Source organism: Camellia sinensis, chromosome 13, assembly GCF_055761805.1.
Source record: "Camellia sinensis isolate YWXY chromosome 13, ASM5576180v1, whole genome shotgun sequence".
Classification (NCBI taxonomy): domain Eukaryota; kingdom Viridiplantae; phylum Streptophyta; class Magnoliopsida; order Ericales; family Theaceae; genus Camellia; species Camellia sinensis.
This window is the reverse complement of record NC_138973.1, coordinates 131991611-131999915: the sequence shown is the minus strand read 5'-3', so window position 1 is coordinate 131999915 and position 8305 is coordinate 131991611.

Genomic DNA, 8305 nt, shown 5'->3' with positions numbered 1-8305 from the left:
TTTTTTGGATTTCACTATTTCACATTGCACTTGTGAAATCAGATTCAGAACCACAAGTGGAGTCCAAACTGTAGGGCTATTCGCCTTCCAAAAGGAGCGCAGAAAGTTGGGCTACAATTTCTGGCGGCTCTGCTGGGGAAGTAGAGAACTTGACTTAAAACTCATGATGTGAATTTTTTATCTACATTTATATGCTCTTTGCATAGCATTTGCATGGTTATGGTAAGTCACTGTGTTTTCCATGAGCATATGCATGGTTAGGGCAAGTCACTGTGCTTTCCATTTGCTATTCCTAGACGATTTGCCAAAGGCTCAACCGAAAGGCTTGCCAAAATGCTGACCAGTCATGGGCTCTGCCATGTTGGAAACACAACCCTTGGATCTGGATCACCGTTGTACCGCTTGATCCACCTTTTACTTCTCGGTGTTAGGTGTGAGAGGTATATTAGGTAATCTTGCCAAGATACCCTTTTGACCATTCGACCTAGTTGTATATATTGAAGCTATAGTGACTATTCCAAATTAGGACAGGGTGCCACCCGTGTGTAAGATGTTGTGAAACTCATTGTGCGAAATAGTGCAGCCTAGATCATGCCAAAAATCTAGGACAGGGTAACCCTAGCCCCCTCATAGGGGTGTTTTGGTTCTTTTTACTTGATGCATGCTTTTACAGTGAGACTGTATAGGATGGTTCATATCAGTTAGGTGTGAAAACAAAGTTCAGTAGGGATTACAGTTCAGCTATATGTCTTGACTGTTGTGAATTTAGGCCAAAGTGCTATCCGATTTTGATTTTATTTTTCTCTCTTTCTTTTTGCTAGCTAGTTTACCATCATAGCTTCAGAAAGACCCGATATTCCCCAAGTTGTGTGGACTCATTTCGGTATGCTGTGCAAAGCTAGAGACCTTATTGGTGGTCAGCCCATGCTAGTCTCACTTCCTCCAGTCACTCGACAGAGAAGGAACAGACAATTAATAGATTCAGTACAAAGCACTCCACAAACACTTACCTGTTCTCAGTCAATCATTTCGCCAGCATCTAGTTCACCTGGGTTAGCAATGGCACAGAACACAACACCAAATGCAGAGGGATTCACTGCCATGATGATTGCCATCCAAAGAAATATGGATACAGTAAACCAAAGGATGGTCGCACAAGATGAAGTCATTGTCGATCTGCGGTGTACATCTGGGGCATCCGCATCAACGTCAACTGTGCACCCGATCCCTACTACTCAACCAAACCTGGACCTACCCCAGCAAAAAATCTACCAGTCCCAAATCCTCAGGACATGTTTCCCCCAGCTCTAGCTTATCGTCCTTTGGTTCAACCTCCTCCAAGAATTTTTCCTTTCGATATCAATGAAATTGATCCAACCTTGGTCAAGATTGCCAGATTGGAGAAAGCATTGAAGAAATCCCAGGGCTATAACTCTATTCCATATATCAAAGATGGGTACACTGAGGCTTCGGTTAGATTACCGGAGAAATTTAAGATACCCACATCGACATATTCAATGGGAGTGGGGATCCAATCGTGCATGCCCAATTGTTTTCGGATGTATTGAGGCCCATGGGTTTGTTTCGGGCGTAGAAGCTTTCCTTGTTTGGAACGACCCTGTCTGATATGGCGGCCATCTGGTACGCTAAGTTAGAGGACTCTACAAAATGAAAATGGGAGGAGCTATCTAAGGCCTTTGTCAAACAGTACTCATATAACACTCAGATAAAAATAACCATTAGTGAGCTGGAGGCTACTACCCAGAACCCTAACGAATCATTTATCGATTTTGCCACCCGGTGGAGAGCCAAAACAGCCCAAATGACAAATAGGCCTGCTGAAAGAGAACAAGTTCGACTAGTGGTCCAAAACCTCGAGCCAAACATGTTGCAGAGAATGATAGTGGTGCCGTTGTCCACATTCGCTTCCTTACATGAGCTGGGGGTCCAGATTGAGAGTGCATTCAAAAAGGGGTATCATCCATAGAACAAGGGAACCGCAAGAAGGCCGTTCTCTCGAAGTACCAATGCTAGCAGTAGCACTATTCCACGGCCTGCGGATGTCAGTACTGTGGTTTCGACGGCCAAGATGGCTGATCCCTTTGCTACTACCACAGCCTCACAACCATCACAAAATACTAGTCCACCTTGAAACCGTAGAGTCTTTACCCCCCTCCATTTGAGCCCAACTCAAGCCCTCAAGTTATTGATGCAAAAGGGGCATCTCAAGCCTCTCGATCCTCGTCCACTTCTAGACCCATTACCACCCAAACATGACCCTACCCAATATTGTGTCTTCCATCAATAACATGGCCATTCCATAAACATGTGCTACCGCCTACATCATGAGATTTAGGATCTCATGACAACAAAGTCATCGCCCCACCCGCAAAACCAAATGTAACAACCAACCTACTTCCTGCACATAACCAAGTCCCCTCGGCCAAAAACATTAACCACATCCATACACTACCGCGCACCTTCAACCCCAGCATATACATTACCTCATCCCACCTACCAAAACCGAAGGTGGTTATTCCAGAAGGCACAGACACGTGCATGATGGATTTAACACCACAAACCCTACCCAGGCCCGTGGCAGTAGAAATACAAACCCTACCCAGGCCCGTGGCAATAGAAATGGAGAAAGAGAAGAGTGCACTGAAGACAGGGTCTCCTGATACCCCGTGTCATAGAGAATGGGGTCTCGCTTGCAGAGGAGTATGATCCCAACTTATACATTGTGGCCATCGATCAGCTAAAGCTAGTGGTCATATTGCTGGACTTTCTCACTATCAATGCTATAGGGGAAGGCCAAATGGCGTAGAATCAGAATGAGTAGCCCGAGCAAGGCCTGCATGACTTAGCAAACCTAGAGGTGGATTTGGCAAAATTAGAAGAGGATCTGGAGGATCTTTACTTCTTCAAAGAAGAAGATACAAGTTGTGTACAAATGGGATGATGGGAACCGATCTAGCCAGAAACTAGCAATGGGTGGTTAAGTGAGGAAGAGTCTGATGTAGAAGAACAGGCGGGAGAGACCAGAGGAGAAGAGAAAATTGTTGTTAAGGGTAAGGCTGAGGCTGCACCTCTTACTGAGAAAGAACAAGCACTGGAACAATTTCAAAAGGAAAGGATAAAAGAAATCCAAGCGAAGATAGCTCTGGAACAAGGCAAAAAAAAAAAAGGAAAAGAAGAAGCTGAGTCCATAACCAGCAGCGTTCAAAACACTAAGAAAACAGAATAAGATCCCAAGGACCGATAGAGGATATTGAGGAAACTCAGAAAGTACCGGGATGTTGAAACCCGAGCTGTGGTGGAAGAAGAATGGTATGATGATGAAGCGCGTGATGTTAATATGCTCCAGATAGAACCTGATGCAAGCCTAGCCATGACTGTAGGAGAGTAGTGGGAAGATAGCGACCCGAGTCATGCATAAATTGATGAAGGTTGGAAAATTGATACCCCAGATAACACCTGGTATACTAATGAGATCAATCATATGACCTAAAGTGATCGGTACTTCAAACCCGCAGCGTTAGACCAGCCAGAGGCCTCTAGAAAGGAGGCCGAGAAAGCAAAAGAGAGGGATGTGGAGGAGAACATGGTCTTGAAATAGGTCAAGAAGATTCAGACCGACATATCCATCTAGGGACTGATAATGGCGTCTCAGGAGCATAGGCAAGCCCTACTCGAAGCAATGAATCGAACCAAACTACCCATCGACACCACCACCGACCAATTGGTGTCGTTGGTCACCTCTGGGGATGTTATGCCAGTAATATCCTTCACAGATAAAGAATTGCCTCACGAGGGCGCCAACCACAATAGGCCTTTGTATGTAGCCTTGGAAAGTCAAAAAAAGTGGATCCCGGTGGTGTTAGTAGATACCGGGTCGGCGATCAATGTGTGCCCAGTCAGAACTACCTATGCCATCGATTTAAGGTCGATTGACTTTACACCCATGACCCAAGCTATCTAGGCTTATGATAATACAAGCTGGGATGTCATGGGAACGTTCAAAAGCAATATCCTAATCGGTCCATCTGAACATGACGTAGAATTCCATGTCATGGATGTTCTGGCCACATTCAACTTGTTACTGGGAAGGCTCTGGCTACATCAGATAAATGCGGTGTCATCAACGGTTCATCAGTTAGTAAAGTACCTCTTCAAAGGTGGAATTGCCACTGTGTACGGTAACTCTGCAATCCATCCTCCCCAAAGAACTACTACACCACTACTGGAGATCATACATAGAGAAGAGGACATGTTCCTTTTCGGCTTCTCTCTGGCAGAAGCCCAGTTGGTTCAAACCATCATGGCAGAGGGAAATGGAGATTATGTGAGTGCGTAATCCATATACATGTTGAACAAACAAGGGCATATGTCCGCGTCAAGACTAGGCTAAAGCGACAGGCAGGAAGGTACTGTTGCTAAGAAGCTGAGTCATAACCCTCATGCTTTTGGGCTGGGATACAAACCTACCGCCACAGATTGGCAGAGGAAAGGACAAGAGTTGAAAGAGAGGTTGAAGGTAAAGAGGACTGGGAAGCAGTATGAGTTAGTCCACAAGCCTATACGAGGAACCTTGAATGGACGCTTTGTCCGCAAAGGGGAAGATTTCCTATTCTGTGGATTCCCAGAGGCTTGTTATGACTGGAAGACAAAGACAAGATATCCAGGGTTTAAGATCTTTTTTGAACACCAGTTATTAGAAGATGAGGATGAACAGCCAAAACTAAGCACTAATACGGACCAAGGAAGGACTGCAAACCTGGGCATTAAAGAAGAGGAACTATTATGAAAAACACTGGCTGACTTACTGATGAGTTCCACTGCAGAAGCTGAGACCACCAACTTGGGAGATAGTTTTATTATCTCAATGATCGGGATTACCTCAGCCGCGGATTTCTCCAATTTGATTGTGAATGCATCTGAGGCTCTACGTTTGGTTTGGAAGTTTGAGCAAGGCGTCATCAGCAGTTTTGAATCGGATAGTGAGTCCAGATCTGATTCCACTAAGTCTGTGGAGTCGGGGTCAGATTCAAGTTCCACTGAGTCTGGTACTTCTGGGAGTGGTAGCCCGGATGCCAAAGTCCTGTCCAGGTCGTCTTTTAGCTTTTCCTTTGAGTCTACTGTAACCAAAGATCCAGAATTTTTGAATGGGAATGCTGTGAATGTTGCCTACTTCTTTGTACCTTTGGTTTGTTATGTTGATCTTAATTTTCAAAATTTTAACATAAACGAAGAGGAACAAATTCCTCGGGTTTTGAAAAATTTGGTTGATCGTGAGGAGGAGAGACGTGTTAGGCCCTATACAGATGAAATCGTATCAATTAACGTGGGTACTAAGGAAGATCCTCACTTGGTCCAGATCAGGTCCACGCTATCTTTGGTAGAACGCGAGCATTTAATCACTTTATTAAAAAAATTCAAAGATGTTTTCATGTGGTCCTACAAAGACAGACCTAGAATCGATCCTGAGATTGTACAGCACCAGATCCCTCTTGACCCCGAGGCCCGGCCGGTTAAGCAAAAGCTACGTAGAGTTCACCCAGATTGGGCTTTGAAATTAAGGAAGAAGTTACCAAACAGATTGAGGCAGGGTTCTTGCTTATATCTGAATATCCGACGTGGTTGGCCAATATTATTCTAGTCCTAAAGAAGGATGGCAGAATCAGAGTCTGTGTTGACTTCAGGGATCTGAATAAGGCTAGTCCGAAGGATAATTTTTCACTACTGCATATTGATGAGTTGGTAGACTTTACCGTGGGCCATGCATTGCTCTCGTTTATGGATGAATTTTTTTGGGTATAACTAGATTTTGATGGCACCCGAGGATAGGAAGAAGACCATTTTCACCACTCCATGGGGCTCCTATTGTTACTGAGTCATGTCGTTTGGGCTGAAGAATGCTTAGGCCACTTATCAGAGGACCGCAACCACTATTTTGTACGACATGATCCACAAAGAGGTTGAGATGTACATGGACGATATGATTGTCAAGTCAAAGATCGAGAGGGCCACTACACTGCATTGGAGAAATTCTTTCAGCAGATCAGAGAGTATAGATTAAGGTTGAACCCACAAAAATGAACTTTCGGTGTAACAATAGAAAAAATGCTGGGATTCTTAATCATGCAGAAAGGAATTGAGGTAGATCCTTCTAAAATTAAGGCCAACTTAGAAATGCCACCACCAAGGACTGAAAAGGAGGTGCGTAGCTTTCTGGGTAAAGTGCAATTCATAAGGCAGTTTATTTCAAAACTAACCTTGACTTGTGAACCACTATTTGGTCTCCTGAAGAAAGGGAAGAAGTTCCAGTGGGACAATCGCTGTTAATTCGCTTTTGAACAGGTCAAGCAGTACCTACAGAATCCACCTGTGTTATCACCGCCACAACCGAAAAAATCGTTGATCTTGTACCTGTCAATGAAAAATTCAACCATGGGGTGTAAGTTAGCTCAAGAGTCGGGGGCCAAAGTGGAGAAAGTCATTTATTACTTGAGTAAGAAAATGCTAGATTATGAAACCTGTTACACTCCCCTTGAGAAATCTTGTCTAGCCTTGGTTTGGGCTACCCAAAAGTTGAGACACTACCTATTAGCTCACTCTATAATCCTGGTTTCGAGATTAGATCCCATCAAATATCTTTTTGAGAAAGCAGAGCTTATGGATAGGCTAGCCTGTTGGTTGCTTCTTCTCTCCGAATTTGATCTTACATATGTTACACACAAGTCTATTAAAGGGAGAGCTGTAGCAGAATTTTTGGCTGATCACCCAGTAAAAGGGGATGAAGCAGTGGAGTACCTTTTCCTAGATGAAGATATTCTGTAAATAGAAGAGAGAACGTGGATGATGTACTTTGATGTAGTAGCCAATCAATACGGTTATGTGATCGGTGTGTTGTTAATAGCACCTGATGACTCCCATATACCCTTAGCCTTCAAACACCGGTTCAAAGTATCCAACAACGAAGTAGATGAGGCATTTATCGCTGGTTTAGAAGCCGCCCTAGAACTAGGGGCAAAAAGGTTGGACGTTATCAGGGATTCAAACTTGGTTGTGTCTCAAGCCAACGAAGATTGGCGGGTTAAAGAGGAGAACATGAAGGTTTATCATCAGGTCTTGGATATGCTGATTCCAAGGTTTGAGAAGTTAACGTTTACCCACTTGCTAAGAGAGAACACCCGATTTACTGATGCACTAGGAACTCTATCTTATATGGTAGACATTCTATTGGGAGTTAGGATGCGTCCAATCATTATTGAATAGAGGTACACCCCGGCCTACGAAACCATTGCCGCAATAGATGAAGCTTCAGATAAGAACCCCTGGTATTATGATATCTGGAATTTCCTAGAAAATGAGGCATATCTGCCGGGAGCAAATGCCAAGCACAAAAGGGGAATACAGCGTCTGGCTATTCAATTTATCATCTGTGGAGGTAAGTTGTACAAAAGAGGCCATCTGGGAATGCATAAGCTATGCGTCGAGGAAGAGGAATCAAGGCATCTTATGGAGGCCATCCACAGAAAAGGGTGCGGAGCCCACATGAACGGTGTGATGCTCGCCCGAAAAATCCTTAAACAAGGCTACTACTAGTCAACCACGGAAGATGATTGTATTGGTTTTGTTCGGCGCTATCACAAATGCTAGATCCATGCCAATCGCATGAACATTCCACTGTCGAAGCTTTACAACTTGGCTTCACCATGGCCATTTTCTGTTTGGGGGATAGATGCTATCGGTGCAGTTACGCCAGAAGGGTCAAACGAGCATAACTTCATTCTGGTAACAATCGACTACTTCACAAAATGGGTAGAGGCCCAGTCTTACTCTATATTGAAAGCAGCGCATGTGGCTAAGTTCATCAAGAACAACATCATCTGCTAGTATGGAGTTTCGAATGAGATTATCTGATAATGGGTCACACTTCAAGAAAGAGGTGATAGATTTGCTTAGAAAATTATAATGTGACTTTCCATAAGTCATCAACCTACAGGCCACAAACTAATGGGGCTGTTGAAGCTACTAACAAGAATATGAAGAGAATTCTGCAAGAGATGGTGGAAACCTATAGAGACTGGCCAGATAAATTGCCATTTGCGCTCTGGGGCTACAGAACCTCAATCTGAACATCTACGGGGCGACCTCCTATTCTTTTATTTGCGGGATGGAGGCTATTTTTCCGATCGAAATTGAAGTTCCCTCATTACAAATTATGGCTGAGTGTCAGATAGTAGAGGTAGATTGGTAGCAAAGTAGGTTTAAGGAATTGATGATGTTTGATGAGAGAAGA